Source organism: Pleurodeles waltl, chromosome 5, assembly GCF_031143425.1.
Source record: "Pleurodeles waltl isolate 20211129_DDA chromosome 5, aPleWal1.hap1.20221129, whole genome shotgun sequence".
NCBI classification, from domain to species: domain Eukaryota; kingdom Metazoa; phylum Chordata; class Amphibia; order Caudata; family Salamandridae; genus Pleurodeles; species Pleurodeles waltl.
Window position 1 is genome coordinate 902,479,594 of NC_090444.1, and position 27,177 is coordinate 902,506,770.

The window sequence follows — 27,177 nt, forward strand, 5'->3', positions numbered from 1 at the left end:
ATTACTTTTGAAAATCTGACATCACAGGAAAAAGTTACAGAGTAAAATGTAAAGAGAAATGGCTGTTTTTTTCACCTTAATTTCAATACTTTTTTGTTTCAGCTGTCATTTTCTGTAGGAAAACCTTGTAGGATCTACACAAATGACACCTTGCTGAATTCAAAATTGTGTCTACTTTTCAGAAATGTTTAGCTGTCCAGGATCCATCATTGGTTTCACACCCATTTCTGTCACTAAATGTAAGGAGGCTAAAAACACAAAAAATAGTAAAAATGGGGCATATTCCAGTAACATGTCAAAATTGTGTGGAAAAAAAGTGGTTTTCTGTTTCAAGTCTGCCTGTTTCTGAAAGCTGGGAAGTTGGTGATTTAATCACTGCAAAGTCTTTGTTGATGCCATTTTCAGGGAAAAAAACACCTGCTTTCTTCTGCAGCCCTTGTCCCCATTTTTCTGAAAGAAACAAAATGTCAGCTGTATTTTGGCTAATTTCTTGGTCTCCTCCAGGGGAACCCAGAAACTCTGGGTACCTTTAGAATCCCTAGGATGTTGGGAAAAAGGGACGCAAATTTGGCATGGATAGCTTATGTGGACAAAAAGTGGTGAAGACCTAAGCGCAAACTACCCCAAATAGCCAAAAAAAGAGCTCAGCACTGTTTAAACAGAGGTTTAAATACATTAGTATCTGTTTGACATACAAATGCAGCAATTAGCAACTGAAAGGCGACATGTCACAGCAACATGTATGGCAGCATTTGTAGTAACTTTTGATTCATTTGAGCTACAAACAATATATTTGTTGAAACCTGCCAATTATGTAGAAAATGGTGGATTATGTGGAAAGTACAGTAAATCCCTAATTATAAGGAAAAGACCGCAGCTGCAGAATCACATAATTCCAGTGGCCCTGCTTACAGTGTATGTACAAGAACATCCCTCTCTCTCTGTTATCTGGTTTAAGGGAACACAGGAAATCATTCTATGTCTTCTTCTCCACTAATTTTCATAAATTTGTCATGTCTCCATCGTGTAATCACCAGTGATGTGCTTAGCTTCTCCTTTTTCAACACACTGAACAATTTGAGTCTTGTTTTCTCTTTCCTCATAAAGTAATGGATTCTTGAGTTGAAGTCTGAATCAGCTTCAACACTACATGTGCACTCACCTCATAAGTGTTGGTACTTCTTTCATCAGTCAGGGCTTGAATCTTGGTATAGAACACCTGCTGTATTTGTGCCTTGATTTACTTTGTGGTCTGTTATACATACTGGGCTTGAGCAGGTAACGTATCCAGCATCTTTTAAAGTACAGTCCTTTTCCTGTCACTAAATCCACTCACTAGTTCTATTGGGAACTAAGGCTCATATTTATACTTTTTTAGCGCTGCAATTGCATCCTTTTTTGACGCAAAGCGGTGCAAACTTACAAAATACAACTGTATTTTGTAAGTTTGCACCGCTTTTGCATCAAAAAGCGGCGCAAATGTGGGGCTAAAAAAGTATACATATGGGCCTAAGAGTTTGTTTTTCCCTCTGTAGCAATGGCACAGGGTAGTGTATTGACTCCTCGGGTGCCCGGTATGAGCTGGTCACGTCCTCGGTCGCCGTATGCTGAGGACGAAACCAGCTCGTCCAGCACCCTGCTCATTGGGGGAGCGCAAGTGCTCCCCCCATGAGCCTACCACCCACCCCCCTAGGGCAAGGATGGAAAGTGAATCATTTCCCCTTCCACTCCCTAAATCCTCCCCACCCCCTGTGACGTCTGAGGACATCAGCACGCAAATCGCACACTGACCTCATCAGAGGTCACCTCACATCGCGCTGGAAAATCCAGTAGAGAAATGCAAAGAATTTCTCTTCCGACCGGGAGGTGGGGCAAGCAAAGGCATGAATGAAAAGGAAAGGCCTTTCCTTTCCTTTCACGTCTCTGTAAGCAATTCTCCAGCCCGATCGGGAAGTGATCGGGGTGCAGAAATGCCCACTAGACACCAGGGAGTTAAAAAAAATATATATTTATGAATAAGGTGAGCAGCCCTTTGTGCAAGGGTTGCTCCCTGTGGGGGGAACTTTTTATGGCCTTTTATGCCCCTTCTGGTGCCAAATTGGCCTACTGTAATTTGGCCAATCTGTCCTAAGGGGAGGCAGAAACCATTAGACGCCAAGGATTGTTTACTTTTCTTTTTTTTTACAGGAGGGGAGCGACCCCTTAGGCAAAGGTGGATCCCCTGGGGGGCAATTTTTTTTAGGCCATTTCTGCCCACCTTGGGGACAGATCGGCCTTTTTTATTAGGCCAATCTGCTCCCAAGGGGGTCAGAATCTACTAGACACCAGGGATTTCTTTTTCACAATTTCTCTAAAGGGGAGAGACCCTTTAGGCAAGGGGCGCTCCCCTTCGGGCAAATTTATTTTAGGCCATTTCTGCCCCCAAGAGGGGCAGAAACCACTAGGCACCAGAGATTTCTTTTTTTTTACAGATGGGGAGCGACTCCTTAGGCAAGGGTCTCTCCCCTGGGGGGGCAATTTTATTTTAGGCCATTTCTGCTCCCCTTGGGGGCAGATCGGCCTAATTTGCTCAGGCCAATCTGCCCCCAAGGAGGGCAGAAACCACTAGACACCAGGGATTTTTTTTGTGCCAATTTCACACAAGGGGTGGCGACCCCTTAGGCAAGGGTCCCTCCCCTGGGGGGGGGGGGATTTAGTTTAGGCCATTGCTGCCCCAAGGGCAGCAGAAACCACTAGGCACCAAGGATTATTTTTACAGATGGGGGGCGACCCCTTAGGCAAGGGTCGCTCCCCTGGGGGGAAATTTATTTTAGGTCATTTCTACCCCCCTGGGGAGCAGATCAGCCTATTTCTATTAGGCCGATCTGTCCCCAGGGGGGCTGAAACCACTTAGGCACCAGGAATTGGTGTGTGTGTTGTTTGGGGGGGCAGCCCTTGGGCAAGGGTCACTCCCCATGGGGGCAAATTACTGTTGGCCATTTATGTCCCTCTTGGGTGCTGATCGGCCTGTTTTTTGAAGGCCCACCTTCCCCCAAAGGGAGCAGAAAGCCTAGCAGAGAGCAGGGTAGAATTTTATTTTTTTTAAAAAGAGGGTGGGAGTATGGCCATATCTCCACCCCAATTAAATGGGGACAAAGTTGTTCTGCCCACCGGTGGGCAGATGGGGCAATTACCCCTGATTCACTCCCCCGGGGGGGCAGAAAACCTACTAGATGCCAGGGAATTTAAAAAAAATATAGTGGGGTGGTGGCTACCTACCAGTATGGGTATGGTTATGTCCCCACCCCAACTGAAGGGGGTCACAGTCTTTCAGCTCTTTCCCCGCACACTAAAACATCTTTCCCCATGGCAAGGAAGAGTACATTTGATTATTTTGGGTTCTGGTTCCACATTTGGGCTATGAGAACTTGTCTAACTATCAAAATCGTTCCACTTGGAATGGTGAGGGCTACACTTTTGGACTTTGAGACGCTGCCATGTAAAAATATCTACGAGGCCTAGACACATCTGAAAACAAAACATCTGGGTGAGTCCAGGGTGGTGTGCTTCACATGCACCCCACACCATTTTCTTACCCACAATGCCCTGCAAACCTCCAACTTTGCTGGAAATCACAAATTTTCCCCACATTTTTGTGATGGAACCGTCGGGAATCTGCAGGAATCCACAAAATTCCTACCACCCATGCATCTATACCAATATATATTCTGCCTGACTTTTCAGCCTAAAAACATTTTTTTTCAAACTGCCCTTTTAGACCCGCTTTGGTGTCCCCTCATTTTCGAACAGGCACTTGGCACACCTACACAAGTGGGGTATCATTTTTATCGGGAGCCTGAGGGGAACGTTGGGTGGTAGGAAATTTGTGCCAGTGCAGTGATCCCACACAGAAATGTGGGATAAATGTGATTGTTTTAGCCAAATTTTAAGTTTGCTAAGCATTCTGGGTAAGAAAACACTGGGGGATCCACGCAAGTCACACCGCCCTGGACGCCCTCGGGGGTCTAGTTTTCAGAAATGTTTGGGTTTGGCAGGGTTCCCTATATGGCTGATAATCCTAGGACCAAAAACAGAGGTGCCCCCCCCCCAAAAAAACAGATAGTTTTGTATTTGATAATTTTGACGGGTCCACATAGTGTTTTGGGGCTTTTCCTTTCACGGCCACTAAGCCTACCCACACAAGTGAGATACCATTTTTATCAGGAGACTTGGGGGAACGCTGGGTGGAAGGAAATTTGTGGCTCCTTTCAGATTCCAGAACTTTTTGTCACCGAAATGTGTGGAAAAAGTGTTTTTTTGCCAAATTTTGAAGTTTGCAAAGGATTCTGGGTAACAGAACCTGGTGAGAGCCCCACATATCACTCCATCTTGGATTACCCTAGGTGTCTAGTTTTTAAAAATGCACAGGTTTGGTAGGTTTTCCTAGGTGCCATCTGAGCTAGAGGTCAAAATCCACAGCTAGGCACTTTGCAAAAACAGATCTGTTTTCTTTGGGAAAATGTGGTGTCCACATTGTGTTTTGGGGTCTTTCCTGTCACAGGCACTAGGTCAAGCCACACAAGTGAGGTACCATTTTTATCGGTAGACTTGGAGGAACACAGGGTGGAAGGAAATTTGTGGCTCCTATCAGATTCCAGAACCTTCTGTCACCCAAATGTGTGGGAAATTGTGTTATTTTGCCAAATGTTGAGGTTTCAGAACCTGATAAAAGCCCCACGTCACCCCATCATGGATTCGCCAAGGTGTCTATTTTTCAAAAATATGCAGGTTTGGTAGGTTTTCTCAGGTGTCAGCAGAGCCAGAGGCCGAAATCCACAGCTAGGCACTTTGCAAAAAATTGGTCTGTTTTCTTTGGGAAAATGTGATGTGTCCAAGTTGTGTTTTGGGGCATTTCCTGTTGCGGGCACTAGGCCTACCCACACCAGTGAGGTACCATTTTTATTGGGAGACTTGGGGGAACGCTGGGTGGAAGGAAATGTGTGGCTCCTCTCAGATTCTGGAACTTTTTGTCACCAAAATGTGTGGAAAAAATGTTTTTTTTGCCAAATTTTGAGGTTTGCAAAGGATTCTGGGACACAGAACCTGATGCGAGCCCCACACATCACTCCATCTTGGATTCCCATAGGTTTCTAGTTTTCAAAAATGCAGAGGTTTGGTAGGTTTTCCTAGGTGCTGGCTGAGCTAGAGGCCAAAATCCACAGCTAGGCACTTTGCAAAAAACAGATCTGTTGTCTTTGGGAAAATGTGAGGTGTCCACGTTGTGTTTTGGGGCATTTCCTGTCACGGGCACTAGGTCAATCCACACAAGTGAGGTACCAATTTTATTGGGAGACTTGTAGGAACGTTGTGTGGAAAGAAATGTGTGGCACCTCTCAGGTTCCAGAACTTTCTGTCACAAAAATGTGTGGGAAATTATGTTATTTCGCCAAATGTGGTTTCAGAACCTGGTGAGAGCCCCACATGTCACCCCATCTTGGATTCGCCAACGTGTCTATATTTCAAAAGTGCACAGGTTTGGTAGGTTTCCCCAGGTTTCGGCTGAGCTAGATGCCGAAATCCACAGCTAGGCACTTTACAAAAAACAGGTCTGTTTTCTTTGGGAAAAAGTGATGTGTCCAAGTTGTGTTTTGGGGCATTTCCTGTTGTTGGCACTAGGCCTACCCACACCAGTGAGGTACCATTTGTATTGGGAGACTTGGGGGAATGCTGGGTGGAAGGAAATTTGTGGCTCCTCTTAGATTCCTGAACTTTTTGTCACCGAAATGTGTGGAAAAATGTTTTTTTTGTCACATTTTGAGGTCTGCAAAGGATTCTGGGTAACAGAACCTGGTGAGAGCCCCACAAGTCACCCCATCTTGGATTCCCCTAAATGTCTAGTTTTGAACAGTGCACAGGTTTGGTAGTTTTCCCGAGGTGCTGGCTGAGCTAGAGATCAGAATCCATAGCTAGGCACTTTCCAAAAACCATGTCAGTTTTCAATGTAAAAGTGTGATGTGTCCATGTTGCGTTTCCTGTCGTGGGCATTAGGCCTACCTGTGCAAGTAAGGTACCATTTTTATCGGGAGACTTGGCAGAATGTCTTTCTCTACTTTTTTTCCTTCCAAATGTTAGACAGTGTGTAAAAAAAAACATCTATTTGAGAAATGCCCTGTAATTCACATGCTAGTACAAGCACCCTGGAATTCAGAGATGTGCAAATAACCACTGCTTCTCAACACCTTATCTTGTGCCCATTTTGGAAATACAAAGGTTTCCTTGATACCTATTTTTCACTCTTTATATTTCACCAAATGAACTGCATGCATACCAGAGATGCAATGAAAACCCATTGTAAGGTGCAGCTCCTTTATTGGCTCAGGCTACCTTGGGTTCTTGATGAACCTAAAAGCCCAATATATATTACTTTTGAAAATCTGCCATCGCAGGAAAAAGTTACAGAGTAAATCGAGGAGAAAAATTGCTTTTTCACCTCAATTTCAATTTTTTTTTCAGCAGTTATTTTCTGTAGGAAAAACTTGTAGGATCTACACAAATGACCCCTTTCTGAATTCAGAATTTTGCTTACTTTTCAGAAATGGTTAGCTTTCTGGAATCCAGCATTTGTTTCACACCCATTTTTGTCACTAAGTGGAAGGAGGCTAAAAGCACAAAAAATAGTAAAAATGGGGTATGTCCCAGTAAAATGCCAAAATTGTGTTGAAAAATGTGGTTTTCAGTTTCAAGTCTGCCTGTTCCTGAAAGCTGGGACGATGGTGATTTTAGCACTGCAAACGCTTTGTTGATACCATTTTTAGGGAAAAAAACACAAGCCTTCTTCTGCAGCCCTTTTTCACAATTTAAAAAACAAAAACAAATGTTTTGCTGTATTTTGGCTACTTTCTTGGTCTCCTCCAGGGGAACCACAAACTCTGGGTACCTCTAGAATCCCTTTCAGAAACAAAAGGACACAAATGTGGCGTTGGTAGCTTATGTGGACAAAAAGTTATGAGGGCCTAAGCGCGAACTGCCCCAAATAGACAAAAAAGGGCCCGGCCCCTGAAGAGGAAAAGGCCTGGCAGCGAAGGGGTTAATGTGTAGTACATATATAACCCCATTTCTTAAGCTAATTTCTTTAAATTACTGTACCCAAATCCCCTAATAACTGAATCGATAAATTAAATCCCATGTCTTACCTTAAAATGGTGTTCCAGTTTATACACAAAAGCAGAGCTCTCAAGATCCCCATGTCCTGTATAGGTAGCTCATCCTGCCAAGGTAAAAGTTTTGTGTTACGTAGTAGTCAATACCATCTGAGCTAAGATAATGGCCTTTAGTCATGGCTTCTAAGAGCACAGCTGAAGTGTTTTTGGTTTAAAGTTATAACTGATAAAATCCCACTGGAGGGAAACAGCCCTTGTCAGGGTAAACACATAACCATGGATGAACACCTGTACAACAACAAACTAAAATGTCATTCAAAGAAAGGAAAGTAAGACAGAATTGGCCATTTCTATTTCTACCTTAAGTGGCCACCACAATGTAAGTTTGTTATAAAAGGTAAAAGGTCTGGTCTAAGATAAATTGTTTTGCCTTTTGTTGAGGAGATAGGCCACTAAAATATTGTTTGTTCTGGCTTTTGTTTACTCCACTTTTGTGTGCTTGGATTAAAGGTGCAGGGTTTAGAGGAATGTTTTAGGTCTGATCTAATTATTATATACAATGTAGAGAATCTTTGAATATTATAATCATATTTTACCATTTGGTGTTTGTAGGAGGCTGGACTGGCTTGTAGTGAGTACCTAGGTGTACTTGCACCTTGCACCAGGCCCAGTTATCCCTTATTAGTGTATAGGGTGTCTAGCAGCTTAGGCTGATAGATAATGGTAGCTTAGCAGAGCAGCTTAGGCCGAACTAGGAGACGAGTGAAGCTCCTACAGTACCACTAGTGTCATATGCACAATATCATAAGAAAACACAATACACAGATATACTAAAAATAAAGGTACTTTATTTTTATGACAATATGCCAAAAGTATCTCAGTGAGTACCCTCAGTATGAGGATAGCAAATATACACAAGATATATGTACACAATACCAAAATATGCAGTAATAGTATTAGAAAACAGTGCAAACAATGTATAGTTACAATAGGATGCAATGGAGATACATAGGGATAGGGGCAACACAAACCATATACTCCAAAAGTGGAATGCGAACCACGAATGGACCCCAAACCTATGTGACCTTGTAGAGGGTCGCTGGGACTATTAGAAAATAGTAAGGGTTAGAAAAATAGCCCACCCCAAGACCCTGAAAAGTGAGTGCAAAGTGCACTAAAGTTCCCCAAAGGACATAGAAGTCGTGATAGGGGAATTCTGCAGGAAAGACACAAACCAACAATGCAACAACGATGGAATTCCAGTCGAGGGTACCTGTGGAACAAGGGGACCAAGTCCAAAAGTCACAAGCAAGTCGGAGATGGGCAGATGCCCAGGAAATGCCAGCTGTGGGTGCAAAGATGCTGCTACTGGACAGTAGAAGCATAGGTTTCTGCAAGAACGACAAGGGCTAGAGACTTCCCCTTTGGAAGACCAATCCCTCACGCCATGGAGAGTCGTGCAGAAGTATTTTCCCGCCAAAAGACCGCCAACAATCCTTGCTAGCTGCAAATCGTGCAGTAAAAGTTTTTGGATGCTGCTGTGGCCCAGAAGGGACCAGGATGTCGCCAATTGCGTCAGGGGACAGAGGGGGCGTCGAGCAAGACAAGGAGCCCTCTCAGCAGCAGGCAGCACCCGCAGAAGTGCCAGAAACAGGCACTACAAGGATGTGTGAAACGGTGCTCACCCGAAGTCGCACAAAGGAGTCCCACGTCGCCGGAGAACAACTTAGGAGGTCGTGCAATGCAGGTTAGAGTGCCGTGGACCCAGGCTGGACTGTGCACAAAGGATTTCCGCCGGAAGTGCACGGAGGCCGGAGTAGCTGCAAAAGTCGCGGTTCCCAACAATGCAGTCTGGCGTGGGGAGTCAAGGACTTACCTCCACCAAACTTGGACTGAAGAGTCACTGGACTGTGGGAGTCACTTGGACAGAGTTGCTGGATTCAAGGGACCTCGCTCGTCGTGCTGAGAGGAGACCCAAGGTACCGGTGATGCAGTTCTTTGGTGCCTGCGGTTGCAGGGGGACAATTCCTTCGACCCACGGGAGATTTCTTCGGAGCTTCTAGTGAAGAGAGGAGGCAGACTACCCCCACAGCATGCACCACCAGGAAAACAGTCGAGAAGGCGGCAGGATCAGCGTTACAGAGTTGCAGTAGTCGTCTTTGCTACTATGTTGCAGTTTTACAGGCTTCCAGCGCGGTCAGCAGTCGATTCCTTGGCAGAAGGTGAAGAGAGAGATGCAGAGGAACTCGGATGAGCTCTTGCATTCGTTATCTAAGGAATCCCAAGAGACAGAGACCCTAAATAGCCAGAAAAGAGGGTTTGGCTACCTAGGAGAGAGGATAGGCTAGCAACACCTGAAGGAGCCTATCAGCAGGAGTCTCTGACGTCACCTGGTGGCACTGGCCACTCAGAGCAGTCCAGTGTGCCAGCAGCACCTCTGTTTCCAAGATGGCAGAGGTCTGGAGCACACTGGAGGAGCTCTGGGCACCTCCCAGGGGAGGTACAGGTCAGGGGAGTGGTCACTCCCCTTTCCTTTGTCCAGTTTCGCGCCAGAGCAGGGCTAAGGGGTCCCTGAACCGGTGTAGACTGGCTTATGCAGAAATGGGCACCAAATGTGCCCATGAAAGCATTTCCAGAGGCTGGGGGAGGCTACTCCTCCCCTGCCTTCACACCATTTTCCAAAGGGAGAGGGTGTAACACCCTCTCTCAGAGGAAGTCCTTTGTTCTGCCATCCTGGGCCAGGCCTGGCTGGACCCCAGGAGGGCAGATGCCTGTCTGAGGGGTTGGCAGCAGCTGCAGTGAAACCCCGGGAAAGGCAGTTTGGCAGTACCAGGGTCTGTGCTACAGCCACTGGGATCATGGGATTGTGCCAACTATGCCAGGATGGTATAGAGGGGGCAATTCCATGATCATAGACATATTACATGGCCATATTCGGAGTTACCATTGTGAAGCTACATATAGGTAGTGACCTATATGTAGTGCACGCGTGTAATGGTGTCCCGCACTCACAAAGTCCGGGGAATTGGCCCTGAACAAGGTGGGGGCACCTTGGCTAGTGCCAGGGTGCCCTCACACTAAGTAACTTAGCACCCAACCTTTACCAGGTAAAGGTTAGACATATAGGTGACTTATAAGTTACTTAAGTGCAGTGTAAAATGGCTGTGAAATAACGTGGACGTTATTTCACTCAGGCTGCAGTGGCAGGCCTGTGTAAGAATTGTCAGAACTCCCTATGGGTGGCAAAAGAAATGCTGCAGCCCATAGGGATCTTCTGGAACCCCAATACCCTGGGTACCTCAGTACCATATACTAGGGAATTATAAGGGTGTTCCAGTAAGCCAATGCAAATTGGTAAATTGGTCACTAGCCTGTTAGTGACAATTTGTAAAGAGAGAGCATAACCACTGAGGTTCTGGTTAGCAGAGCCTCAGTGAGACAGTTAGGCATCACACAGGGAACACATACCTATAGGTCACAAACTTATGAGCACTGGGGTCCCGACTAGCAAGGTCCCAGTGACACATAACAAACATACTGAAAACATAGGGTTTTCACTATGAGCACTGGGCCCTGGCTAGCGGGTCCCAGTGAGACACTGAAAACACCCTGACATACACTCACAAACAGGCCAAAAGTGGGGGTAACAAGGCTAGAAAGAGGCTACTTTCTCACACAACCCCCCCCCCCCCAAACGAAGGACAATAAGGCTAACCTTGGCCAGTTGAGACTTTATTGTCTAAGTGGTGATAAGTAAAGAGTAGCTCTGCAATAGACTGGTTACTCCCTTTATCATCCACTATATGGTTACTTCCCTGTGGGGATGTAAACCACCCTGTTTGAAGTTTTTTAGCTAAGCAACAATGTGAAGATGTATTTTCAGAGTTTCTATTAGTAAGTTTTAGTTTAGAGCAGTGGGAATTTTCCACTGAACCTATTTGTAGTGATGGAAATGCCAGACAGGGATGCTGTCTCAGAAAAGCCATGGCTGGGCAAAAACTTTGTCCATATGGCTGGAAGAGAGAACAGGGATGCTGTTTCTCTTGAGTTGGAGCAGGGCAGGGATGCTGTCCTATCAGCTCCACACTAGGGCAGGGATGCTGTCCTAAGTGTTGTGAGGCAGTGCAGAGAGTCTGCACTAAAGTTTCTCTGGGAGGGTTGGAGGGATGCTTCATATTAACTAAAATGGTGCTCTTTTTATCACCAATGTTAGTTATCCCACAGAGAGGTACTTCTACCTCAGGGAGTACAGCTTTTCCAGCTGATGCTTCCCTTGGAACAGGTGCTACCCCAGGAGAGGTTTCTCCCACCACAGGAATGGTATCCTGAATGGCAGGGTGGTTAGGGGATACTGTGATACCCTTTTTACCTGTTGATGGAGAGGGATCCTGAGTTTTCAGTCCTTCTCTCCTTTGCTTTTTCATTTCAGTAGAAATGAGAGGGAACAATTCCTCTGGGATGCCCAGCATGGCTGCATGGGCATAAAACTCTACATCAGCCCAACCTGAGGCCTCTAGGTCATTACCTAAGAGACAGTCTACAGGTAAGCTAGGTGATACCACCACCTGCTTAGGGCCAGTAACTCCACCCCAACTAAACTGAATTATAGCTAAGGGAAGAAACTTAGTGGAGTTATGGACATCAATAATTTTATACTGTTGTCCAATGATGTGTTGTTCAGGAGCCACTAGGTTTTCAGTCACCAAAGTGATACTGGCACCTGTGTCCCTGTAGGCCAAGGCCTCAACACCATTTATTGAAACTGTCTGCCTGTACTTATCCATTGTAAGGGGACAAACAGCCAGTGTGGCAAGGCCAATGCCACTAGGTGTGACAGAAACTGTCTTGGGACTGACTACCCCAGTTTCTATGATGGACCCATAAGTGAACCCAACTACACCCTTTGCTTGACTGTTGCCAGCAGTCCCACCACTAGTACCACTACTGCTAGGGGCACTAGAGCTTGATGTATTAGTGGTGGTAGGCTCAGGGGGTTTACCTGGACAGGACTTATCCCCTGGCCTATGGCCTCTGTTTTTACACACAAAGCACCAAGGCTTTTTAATGTGTGCAGGTTGAGAAGAAGAGGAAGAATTAGTTTTATCCCCACCCTCTGAAGAGTGTTTAAGATTTGAAGTGGGATCTTTGGCTTTACCCTTTTCCCCATGCTTATCTTGAGATTTTTCACCATCTTTCTTCTTATTGCCATCTTTGTCACCCCCTGTATGAACTTTTCTGTTCACCCTTGTTCTGACCCATTTGTCTGCCTTCTTTCCCAATTCTTGGGGAGAGGTCAGATCCGAGTCTACCAGGTACTGGTGCAACAAATCAGACACACAATTATTAAGAATATGCTCTCTCAGGATCAAGTTATACAGGCTGTCATAATCAGTAACTTTACTGCCATGTAACCACCCCTCCAAGGCCTTCACTGAATGGTCAATGAAATCAACCCAGTCTTTTGAAGACTCCTTTTTGGTCTCTCTGAACTTTATCCTGTATTGTTTAGTGGTTAAGCCATAACCATCCAGGAGTGCATTCTTAAGAACTGTAAAATTATTGGCATCACTTTCTTTCACAGTAAGGAGCCTATCCCTAGCCTTTCCACTAAATGATAGCCATAGGATAGCAGCCCACTGCCTTTGAGGGACATCCTGTACAACACAGGCCCTCTCAAGTGCAGCAAACCACTTGTTAATGTCATCCCCCTCCTTATAAGGGGGAACTATCTTGTGCAGATTCCTAGAATCATGCTCTTTTGCAGGATGACTATTGGGAATACTGCTGCTGCCACCATGGGTTTCTAAACCCAGTTTCTGTCTCTCCTTCTCTACTTCTAAGGACTGTCTATCCAAATCCAGCTGTTGCTTCTTGAGCTTCAGTCTGGTTTGTTCCACTCTCAATCTATTGAGCTCCCTTTCTAACAATCTGTCATCAGGGTGGGTGGGAGGGACATTCCTAGACACAGAAGTATAGTGAGAATGGACAGAAGGAGACCTGTCCCTTACAGAAGGCACCCTAACAGCTTGGCTAACAGTGTAATGTGAGAGCACATCATCTGTATGATGTGACCCAGCATCTGTACCAACTATGCTAGACTGTCTAGTAATGGGCAGGCTAGGAAGTTTCTTTCCTGAATCTTTTCCTGGGGGAGTCCCTGGATCAGATTGGGAACCATTTGCTACTTTTCCAACAGATGTGGACCCTATGGCCTTATCTTGTTCTCTAAGCATGTTAAGCAATAATTCCAAAGAAGGATTCTTCCCTACACTCAAACCTCTTTCTACACAGAGACTCCTTGCTCCTTTCCAGCTAAGGTGGTCATATGCAAGTTTGGACAGATCAACATTTTGGCCTGTGCCAGACATTTTAGAAAGAGTTTAAGTGACAGAAAAAGTGAGAAAAAGTTTTTAGAGCTTTTTAGAAAGACAGAAAAAAACTTTTTAAACTTTTTAAGAACTTTTTGAAAGTTTAGAAGTACTTTTCAGCACTTTAGAAAAGAGTGAAAAGAGGAAATGCAAAACTTTTTAGTTATGTGTACACACACTGAACTTGTTTTGTATATTTTTCTCTTATGAAAAGTACAATGACAAGAGTGGTAAGTAGTCTCAAAGCACTTATCCCACCGCTGCACAACCAATGTAGGAGGCTGGACTGGCTTGTAGTGAGTACCTAGGGGTACTTGCACCTTGCACCAGGCCCAGTTATCCCGTATTAGTGTATAGGGTGTCTAGCAGCTTAGGCTGATAGATAATGGTAGCTTAGCAGAGCAGCTTATGCTGAACTAGGAGACGAGTGAAGCTCCTACAGTACCACCAGTGTCATATGCACAATATCATAGGAAAACACAATACACAGATATACTAAAAATAAAGGTACTTTATTTTTATGACAATATGCCAAAAGTATCTCAGTGAGTACCCTCAGTATGAGGATAGCAAATATACACAAGATATATGTACACAATACCAAAATATGCAGTAATAGTATTAGAAAACAGTGCAAACAATGTATAGTTACAATAGGATACAATGGAGACACATAGGGATAGGGGCAACACAAACCATATACTCCAAAAGTGGAATGCGAACCACGAATGGACCCCAAACCTATGTGACCTTGTAGAGGGTCGCTGGGACTATTAGAAAATAGTAAGGGTTAGAAAAATAGCCCACCCCAAGACCCTGAAAAGTGAGTGCAAAGTGCACTAAAGTTCCCCAAAGGACATAGAAGTCGTGATAGGGGAATTCTGCAGGAAAGACACAAACCAACAATGCAACAACGATGGATTTCCAGTCGAGGGTACCTGTGGAACAAGGGGACCAAGTCCAAAAGTCACAAGCAAGTCGGAGATGGGCAGATGCCCAGGAAATGCCAGCTGTGGGTGCAAAGATGCTGCTACTGGACAGTAGAAGCATAGGTTTCTGCAAGAACGACAAGGGCTAGAGACTTCCCCTTTGGAGGACCGATCCCTCACGCCGTGGAGAGTCCTGCAGAAGTATTTTCTTGCCGAAAGACTGCCAACAAGCCTTGCTAGCTGCAAATCGTGCGGTAAGGGTTTTTGGATACTGCTGTGGGCCAGAAGGGACCAGGATGTCGCCAATTGCATCAGGAGACAGAGGGGGCATCAAGCAAGACAAGGAGCCCTCTCAGCAGCAGGCAGCACCCGCAGAAGTGCCAGAAACAGGCACTACGAGGATGCGTGAAACGGTGCTCACCTGAAGTCGCACAAAGGAGTCCCACGTCGCCGGAGAACAACTTAGGAGGTCGTGCAATGCAGGTTAGAGTGCCGTGGACCCAGGCTGGACTGTGCACAAAGGATTTCCGCCGGAAGTGCACGGAGGCCGGAGTAGCTGCAAAAGTCGCGGTTCCCAACAATGCAGTCTGGCGTGGGGAGGCAAGGACTTACCTCCACCAAACTTGGACTGAAGAGTCACTGGACTGTGGGAGTCACTTGGACAGAGTTGCTGGATTCAAGGGACCTCGCTCGTCGTGCTGAGAGGAGACCCAAGGTACCGGTGATGCAGTTCTTTGGTGCCTGCGGTTGCAGGGGGACGATTCCGTCGACCCACGGGAGATTTCTTCGGAGCTTCTAGTGCAAAGAGGAGGCAGACTACCCCCACAGCATGCACCACCAGGAAAACAGTCGAGAAGGCGGCAGGATCAGCGTTACAGAGTTGCAGTAGTCGTCTTTGCTACTATGTTGCAGTTTTGCAGGCTTCCAGCGCGGTCAGCAGTCGATTCCTTGGCAGAAGGTGAAGAGAGAGATGCAGAGGAACTTGGATGAGCTCTTGCATTCGTTATCTAAGGAATCCCAAGAGACAGAGACCCTAAATAGCCAGAAAAGAGGGTTTGGCTACCTAGGAGAGAAGATAGGCTAGCAACACCTGAAGGAGCCTATCAGGAGGAGTCTCTGACGTCACCTGATGGCACTGGCCACTCAGAGCAGTCCAGTGTGCCAGCAGCACCTCTGTTTCCAAGATGGCAGAGGTCTGGAGCACACTGGAGGAGCTCTGGGCACGTCCCAGGGGAGGTACAGGTCAGGGGAGTGGTCACTCCCCTTTCCTTTGTCCAGTTTCGCACCAGAGCAGGGCTAAGGGGTCCCTGAACCAGTGTAGACTGGCTTATGCAGAAATGGGCACCAAATGTGCCCATGAAAGCATTTCCAGAGGCTGGGGGAGGCTACTCCTCCCCTGCCTTCACACCATTTTCCAAAGGGAGAGGGTGTAACACCCTCTCTCAGAGGAAGTCCTTTGTTCTGCCATCCTGGGCCAGGCCTGGCTGGACCCCAGGAGGGCAGATGCCTGTCTGAGGGGTTGGCAGCAGCAGCAGCTGCAGTGAAACCCCGGGAAAGGCAGTTTGGCAGTACCAGGGTCTGTGCTACAGACCACTGGGATCATGGGATTGTGCCAACTATGCCAGGATGGTATAGAGGGGGAAATTCCATGATCATAGACATATTACATAGCCATATTCGGAGTTACCATTGTGAAGCTACATATAGGTAGTGACCTATATGTAGTGCACGCGTGTAATGGTGTCCCCGCACTCACAAAGTCCGGGGAATTGGCCCTGAACAATGTGGGGGCACCTTGGCTAGTGCCAGGGTGCCCTCACACTAAGTAACTTAGCACCCAACCTTTACCAGGTAAAGGTTAGACATATAGGTGACTTATAAGTTACTTAAGTGCAGTGTAAAATGGCTGTGAAATAACGTGGACGTTATTTCACTCAGGCTGCAGTGGCAGGCCTGTGTAAGAATTGTCAGAGCTCCCTATGGGTGGCAAAAGAAATGCTGCAGCCCATAGGGATCTTCTGGAACCCCAATACCCTGGGTACCTCAGTACCATATACTAGGGAATTATAAGGGTGTTCCAGTAAGCCAATGTAAATTGGTAAATTGGTCACTAGCCTGTTAGTGACAATTTGTAAAGAGAGAGCATAACCACTGAGGTTCTGGTTAGCAGAGCCTTAGTGAGACAGTTAGGCATCACACAGGGAACACATACCTATAGGTCACAAACTTATGAGCACTGGGGTCCTGACTAGCAAGGTCCCAGTGACACATAACAAACATACTGAAAACATAGGGTTTTCACTATGAGCACTGGGCCCTGGCTAGCAGGATCCCAGTGAGACAGTGAAAACACCCTGACATACACTCACAAACAGGCCAAAAAGTGGGGGTAACAAGGCTAGAAAGAGGCTACTTTCTCACAGTGTTGTTTAATTCTTTCACTGAATGGTGAAATGGCTGGTTCATAAGAATCTTCACTAATATGTCCTATCACATTTATTTAAAGACACAGAGGCCCCCATTATGAGTTTGGTGGGTGGCAGAGGCCGCCTGCCAAGCTTATCCAGCCATCAGTGAGACTGTGTAGCCTGAACTTCACAGGCCCTAAATTGAGTTCCCCGCTGGACGGGAACAGTGTATCCGCCTGCCGGCCCAGCGGGGAACAGAGCTTTAAGATTGCAGCCAGCTCCTAATGGAGCCAGTGGTAATGTGGCGGTGCAGCGGCTGCTGCAGCACCCGTCGCGCATTCTACTGCCCGTAATTCAGGCAGTGGAATGCGCAACGGGGCTGTATATGGGGGCCCATTGCACTGCCCATGCCAAGTGCAAAGGCAGTGCGCATGGGCAGTGCAGGATCACCACCATTCTGACAGCCTTTCCATGGTGCCATGGACAGGCTGGCGGATGGGGACTCGTAATCCCCAGGGCAGCGCTGCTTGCAGTGCTGCCCTGGCGGATTACAACCGCTGGGACCGCAAGACTGCAGGCTGATGATCTGGATGACCAGCTGATAACCATCAGCCAGGAAAGCCTCCAAGATGTCCTGGGAACCCTCCAGACACCACCTCCATTCGCAAGGAGGAGCAGTCATGTAGCAGCCATCCCAGAGGCCCCACCCACAACCCCAGTAGTACGACCTGCCAACTTCGACACAGCTGAGGACTCCAAGGACACAGGGACCACCTTTGAGAGGACAGTAGTGGGAGTCCAGCGGGAGCTAGCCAAGGATGTGCGGGCGGGGATGCAAAGTATGGCAGCCAGCCTTGAGGATATGCACATGTGCATCATAACGGCCACTGAAAAGACAGCAGCCAAACAAGGCACACAATCCCGACTGCATGAAGTACAACAGTATGTGAGGAACCTAACCACTGCCATGAGGGCGATGACACAACACCTGCCCTCCAAATCTTGCTGCTGAATTATTGACAACAAGCTGGATGCCATGCACCGGGAACTGGCCTCCCTCAAGGCAGACATGGCTGCCTACCACAGGGATGTTGCTGCCATACTCAATAATCAGCAACTCCTCCTTGGTGCAGTAATGCCATATGTAGTTCCACAGATGGCAGCTGCCGGGAATTTGGTGGCCACGTCTCCAACCACTGAAGTGTGTGTGCCCCATTCTCCCCCACCACCATCAAGGGCAGAGGAGACAACACACACATCAGAGAATGAAGATGTGGAACAGATCATCTTCACCCATAGGAGTACGCGGTAGCACCAGCCCATCCCACATGAGCAGTAATTTCCCTTTGTCCTGTGCTTGACATCATGCCAGTGTTGCTGCAGTTGGTGACATGCACTCTTCACTGACACACTGTTAACCTTTCCACTATGGACTGCAATTGTCTCTCACTACTCAATTGGCAATTCATGTTCCCCTGCACTGAACAACACTTCACCCCAGCATGTCCAATGACATGTCCATCAACCCTGGACTTGTGTTGTGCCACAATAGAATGGTTTTCACTAATGGGGTAACAGACCTGGACAATTTAAATATTGCACTACAGCACTTTGAAATAAACAGCTCCTACACAACCACATTGTCTCTGTGTAATGTGACACATCTACCTTGCTGTTGATTTGTGATGCGTGTAACATATCTGTAGTCACAGAGTGGCAGTACAAGAGTGCAGAAATATTGGGGGCACATATCTAAGCACAAGGTACCTACATGATGAACGTCAATGCTGGACACATCCCCTAAGAGCAAGTCACTGTGTATGTGAAATATGTTTAACACATGTATGCATCACCCACTACATACAGCAGGAATGACTGTGTAAGAGTGCTCTGGCAATAACATCAGCTGGGAGCACCAGTGAAACACATTGGTGTGAAATAGATATACTTAACCTCATATGAAATTGGCACTGCTCAGTTTAGCAGTGTTGACATGAACTTCAGGCTGCAGGCAGACGTCCCACAGTGCCCAACATTCTGACACCGGACTCAAACAATGACTGCTTAAAAACCACACCTACCTGTCCAATACATGGGAACCAAAGTCACCTTGAGTGGTGGGTACATTGGATGGCAGATGCATTGAGAAGTAGATGTGTTGTAGCTGCCAATGTGACAGCTCAGTTGGAAGTGGGAATGAACATGTCAAGAGAGGGATCTGGATGCAGGTCGGAATCCCCAGGCCAACAGACAATTGGCACTGTTCAATCATTGGAATATCCTGAGACCCAAGCATATGACACATGGAGTACCCAAACTGTTATTATATATGTAGAAACCTGAACTGAAAACTTTGTTAAACGCCTATCCTAACCTAATCTATCCTACCTATACATTACCCACAACTGGCCCTAACTACCCTGTGCTAAACTTACTTACCACATTTAACAACACACTCTAAACATTGGCACCACACCCCCCCTTATCTCACAAGACACATGCAAGACAACATATACTAACCTAAACATATACTATCTAACCTAAACAAATGTATATTTTTTGTATATTTCCTTATATTTTTTAATTATTATTATTTTTCTTTTTTAAACACAATCGCCACAACAATACCCCCCACCCACCCACCCAAAAACTATCATGTAATAATTTGAAAACACCCCCCCAAACCTACTTATCCATCTAAACAACAAACCTAATCTAACCTATCACTAACCCCCTAAAACCCACTACAAAACATGATAAGGAATCAGGAGGGAGGGGACTGAACTGGGGGTGATCAGGAGGCATCAGTTCGGAGGTTGGCCCTCTTGAGGATCTTCTTGATGACCTTCAGTCTCATTGTGTCGCGGTCCACCTCCTTCTTTAGGCTGTCCAGCTTCTTGAGGACCTCTTTCATGTCCCTCTGTAGGTACTTTATTGCCAACATGTCCATTGCAGGAGGTGTGGTGGGCTGCGGTGCCGATGTAGAGGGTGTTGCAGGTGGGGCAGAAGTGACATGGCGGATGTGGACCCCTGTGTAGCTGTGGTGCTCGGTCCACTCTTTGTCCCCCCTCGCTGAATGCCCGCTATTCCCCAGTGGCTTGCTCCTTTCAATAGCGTTATGCCGTCCTACGGTACCCAGACTGCACATCCAATATGTGGCGATAGCGCACTGCCCTCTTCTGGAACGCCCTGAGTTCCTCACTGTCCATGTTGGCAACTGCTAAACTGAGACAGGCAACCACCAGTGTCAGCATTGTGTGATGTATACACAGATGATACTCTAACACTCTGCCTCGATTTGCACATGCACTCCGAATCACATTCCAGATAATACAATGTCCCTGATGAATGTAACGGCAACACTGCCTACCCATCATGTCAGTGACACCAAAGTGAGGCACAACAAGAGTTGGAACCAAAAAAAGTAATCTGTGCATTGATTTAGTGCAATGTGTCACAATGCAAAGGCAGCAATAACTTCACATGGGCCAGGACCACTAATCTTCATCATCTCAGTCAACTTTAAACCACACAATACCAGTAACTAGTAGATGTCATTGGGAGTATGGTATGCAGTTGCTAATCATAAGGGGTCGGTGTTGATTGGGACACATGCAAGCCTGATTGAGATGACTGTCATCTACACTGTGACCATCACATCTACCTATATATGTTTTTCCCCTACCCCTGTGCCTCAGGGGGGATGGGCATTCAATCCATCATCACAACTGTTGAGGTCAACCACTAAGGCATGTCCACTTATACAAAGAGTTAGGGAGTGGACCACATGTGAGGAGGGCTGCCACCTAGGAAGCAGGTATTCATAGGTGATTCACATCTACATTAATGTGTCCAGGTGTGGACACCCATCAACACCTGATCTGCCAACAGAATTCCCTAAACACCCTCATTGATGCCAGCACACATTTGGCGTCACCTGCATGCACGCCTATTGCATACCACATAAGTGTCACGTGAATGAAGTACAACTCATGGGGCACCATGCTGGGGGACAGTTATCCACCCAGTCCTACATGTACATTACAATACAGGGATGCACCAATCTGTGTAGAAAACTGGTGCATCACTGTGTTGTGAGAATTACGGTATGACCCAGTGTCAATATACTGACAGTGGTGCACTTCCAAGTCACATGTGGGCATACATGTAGCTACTAATCACCTTGTTCACACGCTGCTGCCTATTGCACAGCAAAAGACTCCCAAGATATGACGCTGCTTGTGAATGGGTAACCCTTGCATGGGACACAATGTCACCATCCAGCCTACTTTGAAATCTTATCACGTGCCAGCTCATCATATCTAGCATTGAGTGCAACACACCAGAGTCACTCACACAACAGCCACAATCACTACACGGGACAGACATTATCACATTTACTGGATACATCTGGGTCCTAAAGTCTTGCCACTTCTCTAATGGTGTAGGGAGCAGGTCCACCTGTAAGGCATGGGTGGAGAAACATGCTCAGTGTCATATCACTGTCACTACGAGTGGACAACATATCACAGTATGTAACATTTTAGATGAGTGAGCTAGTGATCCTGCTTGAAGACAGTACAACAGACATACCACTGCAAACTCACCTTGACACTGACACTCCAGTGATTGAGAGCCACCCATCTACACACATGCACTGGGCCTAAGACTCATGTAGTGCTATACCCTACAACAACCGTATGTGGCCAATCCATTTAAGATGCTACTCCATGGCATGATTTGTATTTGGGAGAAAAATCCATGGCACTTCCCTGGTGCAGTGCAATGACTCAGGTATTGAGGCTTGTGCATCAAGGCACACTGAGTAACTGTTTGATGGACCTGGGGCTCCATTTCTAGTCTGCAATTATAATGCGTTCAGTGGTCCATGACTGATGTGGCACAGTTATATGTTGGTAACAAATGCCGCATTGCCAGTGTCCCCTAAGGCGGGTATGCACCTTTGCCAAAACAATGGCAGGGATAATGTGTGTAATGATGACAATGTAGCACTATACATGGATTGCCCACTTTGCTGTCAGGAGCCAGTGAAATGTGGTATGCTGCCGGTGTCTTGCCTTATCATCGACAGAATGCAGGGGCACAAGTGTTGCGTGGCCCCTGAAATGTGTGACTAAGTGATAGTCGTACATGGCTCAACAAACCTCTGACCTGCATTGTTAACATGTATAGACATGTGGACTCAATTTAAGTACTGGGACAGTAACACTTTGTTCTGGTTGCCATCAAACTGTCCACAAGCATTGCAGGCAGCACTCCACCACATCTGCTACTGTCACTCAGGAGCATTCTACTGTACACGTATGTCAATGGGATACTCACCAACAGGGCTACTGATCACCACACCCAGGTGGTCCAGCAGATCCTGCTCTCTGGCCACCAGGTCAGCCCACTGATGCTTTAGCTGGTGCTCATTATGGCTGGTATGGTACACCCTCTTCAGGTGGTGGAGCACCTTGCCCCATCGCAGCCGTCTCGCCTCTATCTGATACCCCTGTATCATTCTGCCACCCATCTCAAGCATCATAGGTAAGAAGTGGCACACGGGCACACAAAGCCTCCAAGCTCCTCCTCCCTCATCCGTGTCAGCCTCGCCCTTCCTGACATGTCCCTCACACACAATGTGAAACAGTAGACAGTAAAAAAATTAAATGGCAAAAAGGGAAACTTACAGCCCAAACTTATGAACCCTAACTAACCCAACTAATCTAATACCCAGACAGACACCCCACAGTACAAGTACAAAGTGAAATACAGTAAACTACACAAAATCACAGACACTGGTAAAAGTAACAATCAGATTTCACAACAGGCACAACAAGAGAGACACCACAAGATACAAAAATCGGCTTCAACACACCAGCAACACCAAGACAGAGCCACACAGTTGACAAATGCACATGTAAAGTGAAAGTGAAAGTACACCCACTGTACCATGCCTGGAAACATGACTTCCTATTACATCACTTCCTGTCCCTTTGCGACACGTTTTACGTCATGTGTGTATTCTTTTGACGCATAAGATATTTGAGTGACTATTTTTGACGCATTAACTACATGTGCGGCAATATACGATGCATTACCTGTAGACCTTGATTTCACAGGATAGCCACATGAGTGTAGTGCAAGGTTGGAATTCACGCTAAGGGTCCATGTAGCGGTAGTTTGTGTTTGCGGGTTTTTTCTACGCATTAGCATCAAAATATTTGACTCTATTTGTGATTGCGTGATTTTGTTCTATTTACCATGGATGCACCCTGTATCAACATGCAAATGGGATGGTGTGGGCTGCAGTGTGTAATATTCCGTATGGCCACGTGTGGTAGAGCATGCAACTTTGTGATTCAGGTGTGTATGGTCTGTTATACCGATGTGTGTGTTTCTGAATGAACGGCGTGCAATACTTTGGACGTCATGCATATGTATGAACGTGTGCCAACTGTGTATCCACATTTGATGGCAGTCAGTGATCTACAACAGTCATGGTATGTGTTTGTGAAATGTGTTGACTCGTGATGTGTGTAGTTGTTTTACTTAGAAGACATTACTTTTCCAACGACAAACACAACTCAGGCATTATTGATGATGGTTGTATATGTTACCCCTCATGTGTCACTAATTGTTGGTTATGAGTTCATGGTGACTTGTGTGTGGACTACACAAATGTCTGACATGTGTACATATTTGGTACGTACTGTGTTTGACACATTGGCCCTCATTACGACCCTGGTGATAAAATGGTGGTAATACCGCCAACAGGCTGGAGGTAACTACAGCCAAATTATGACCATGGCGGAAAGATCTCCTAAAGACAGCCAATGTACCACACCGACCGCCAGGACGGAAACAATAATCACCACGGTGGTAGCTGCCTACAGCCAGGCGGAAGTCAAAGTTCCGCCCACCATATTATGGCAAGACAATCCGCCATCTTTTCTGTGGTGGTACCAACGCCATCAAAAGCCTGGTGGAAACACATCACAGAAGTGAAGGGACTCACCACTGTAGACACAGGGATCTCTCCTTACCACCTTCCACTAGCGCAACTCTAAGTTGATGCTCCAAAACGAATCCCAGGGTGGACTCACTCATTGTTGCTAGTGAGGCATGTGAGTCAGCCTCCATCAGCAAAAATTCTAATGAGGAAAGAACCATGGGTCTTGTACTGCTCAGGTGGTCCCTAATGCCTCTGCAGAGTTGATTGAAGGCTGTGCTGACCCTCCTCTTCAGCTAATTTCTCCACCTTTAAAGAGAATTTAAAGGAGTAAGCAGGTTTCTGCATAAAGGAAAATGTTGCATAAATTCTCTTCCGTTGATAAGGCAAGCTGTTTCTCGGGGACCTCTGCCCAGTAGGAGGAAAGTTTCAATTCCTCCCAAGTGGCCCTTCTCAATTCCATTGTCAAAGAACACTATGACGGGTAGCTTGGGAAATTGGAGATGTACCTGAGGATATGCAGGCATATTCGATGGCTAAATTTGAGCTGGGAACAGGGAAAATGTTGGGGCTCCCTGGCTAATATCACGCTCAGCCTCCACCAGCTATCATTTTTAGGTCAATTCGGACTGCCTCAAAACCAAGGAGCATCACCACCACTTTCAACTCGTCCTCATCCCCAGGGATCTCCAATTTTCAGGTTAGCAACCTATCCAGCAGAGATAATTGTGAGAGAATAGTAGATCCCCCACATTCTAGTTCTGCTCTGCTCCCTAATAATCAGCAGCCCCTCTCTCATGAAGGTAGAGTTCCATCCCCTGCTGATTTTCAACAGTCCAATTTACATCTACTCCCAGAGTCCACCACATTCGTTACCATCTTAGGTCAAGCCCTTCCTTTACAACTAATTGAGAGGGAGACTTGGATGAATTTGAAACACAAGGAACCCGAACTGCAAGTATTCCCGATGATGTTCTACTTCATGCTCCACCACGAACACCAACGCCGGTGAAGATGACGGTGAAGCCGCCTAGCACACAAGGGTAGGGGGAAAACGAGAGTGACACACACACACACACACAACACACAACACACACACCATACACACAACATACACACAACCAGCTGCCCAAGAAAACAATTTATCCCTGTAAATCGGCTGAATAATGCAAGGACAAAAGGAATTTACTAAAGTGATTGCAATAAGATACACACAATATTAATAATAATTTTGCCAATGCAACAGATATGTACAATTGTACAAGAAAGGCACACTGCCCAGTCCTCAGTTCACGGGGGCCACATGGCCACAGAGCAAAGTCCAAGGCCCCACTCGTTATCTGCATCAATACGGAGAGAACACTGCAGGGGCATCAGTTGGCAAACAGGCAGGCACCTCAGGGGGTGGGGAACACCTCAGCCGGATGCGGAAACAAGACCACTGGTTCTGGAGGGGGCAACATGCCCTGTGCTTGGTCTTGGGGAGTGCAAGGCCACAGTCTCTCAAGTGGGTGCCTTCCCCACTGGTTCAAGAGAGGGCAAGAAGCCCTGCGCTCTTTGCCTGGGGAGTGCAAGGCCACAGGTGCTGGAGTAGGTGTCTTCCCCACTGGTTCTGGAGGGGGCAACATGCCCTGTGCTTGGTCCTGGGCAGTGCAAGACCACAGTCTCTGGAGTGGGTGTCTTCCCACACTGGTTCTGGAGGGGGCAACATGCCCTGTACTATTTGTCCTGGGGAGTGCAAGGCCACAGTCTCTGGAGTGGGTGTCTTCCCCACTGGTTCTGGAGGGGGCAACATGCCCTGTGCTTGGTCCTGGGGAGTACAAGGCCACAGTTTCTGGAGTGGGTGTCTTCCCAAGTGGTTCTGGAGGGGGCAACATGCCCTGTGCTCTTTGTCCTGGGGAGTGCAAGGCCACAGTCTCTGGAGTGGGTGTCTTCCCCACTGTTTCTGGAGGGGGCAGGCTGCTCAGCAGCCCATGGAGGCTGGATCACATTGTGTCCACCGGCGGCGACGGCTGCACTGTAGTGGTGGTGGTGGTAGTTGAAGGCTCCTGCTCAGCCCCTGCACCCTGCAATGGCTACACTGTGATGGTGGTAGTTGGAGGCTCCTGCTCAACCCCTGCACCCTGTGATGGCTGCACTGTGGTGGTGCTGGTGGTAGTGGGAGGCTCCTGCTCAGCCCCTGCACTCACTGATGGCTGCGCAACCACAGTTGGTGGTGGGGTCTCTGTGACAGCTGCTGGTGCAGGCTCCTTCCCCTTCTTGCTTGATGGTGCAGGCTCCTTCCTATTCTTGCTTGCTGGTGCAAGCGCCTTCCTCTTCTTGCTGGCTGGTGCAGACTCCTTACCCTTTCTGCTGGCTGGTGTAGGCTCCTTTCCCTTTCAGCTGGCTGCTGCAGGCTCCTTCCTCTGTTTGATGGCAGGTGCAGGCTCCTTCCCCTTCAGTATTTATGGCCTGGAATCCTTTCCACCACAAGTAGGTGCGGATGGAACTGGGCCCGTGGACTGTGTGGCTGAGATGCTTGGCTGGTTCTTGATACCCTGGCCATATGTGCAGGATGGGGAGGAGTAGGGAAGAGGTCAATGGGGGAAAGGAAAAGCTTTTAGGGACACTGGGGCGGGAAGAGGGAGAAGTAATGGGAGTGGAGGATGAGGGAGTCGTTGTTGGAGGTGTTTGTCTATTGGATTTGGGTGCAGGTGCATGGGTTGCATGCTGTTGTGAGGTGGATGGCTGTTGGGTGTCCGAGTGCTTGCGTTTGTGTACTTTGGGAGCAGGGGACAGACACGGTGGGAGAGGACACAGAGGAAGTGTGCATGGATGTTGTGGAGGCGTCTGCTAGTAAGGTGTGTGTTCTGCTTGGTGTGGTGATGATGCAGGTAGTGGATGATGATGTAGTGTATGCAGGTGTGAGTGTGGATGTAACAGGGTGGGAGGTGGAGGAGGAGGAAGAGGGGGAGACAGTGGAAATAGTGGATGTTGTTGTGTCTGCAACTGGATGGTGTTTGTGTGAGTGCCTGTGGGGTGAAGTGTGGTGCTTGTGTTTGCCTGTGACACTCTTGGGCGTTGTCCTGTGTGCATGCTTGTCAGGCTGTGTGCTTGGGATGGGTTGGTGTTGAGGAGAATGGGACTGGGAAGTGAAAGTTGGAGGGGGACGGTTGAAACAGGGACAATGACTGCCATCAGAGAGGAGGCTAGAGCCTGGATCGATCTCTGTTGGACCACCAATCTAGTGTGAATGCCCCCCAGGAATGCATTAGATTGCTGCATCTGGGCTGCCAGCGCCTGGATGGCATTCACAATGGTTAACTGCCCTACAGAGATGGATCTCAGAAGGTCAATAGCCTCCTCACTCAGGGTAGCAGGGCCTGGGGTGTCTGGGGT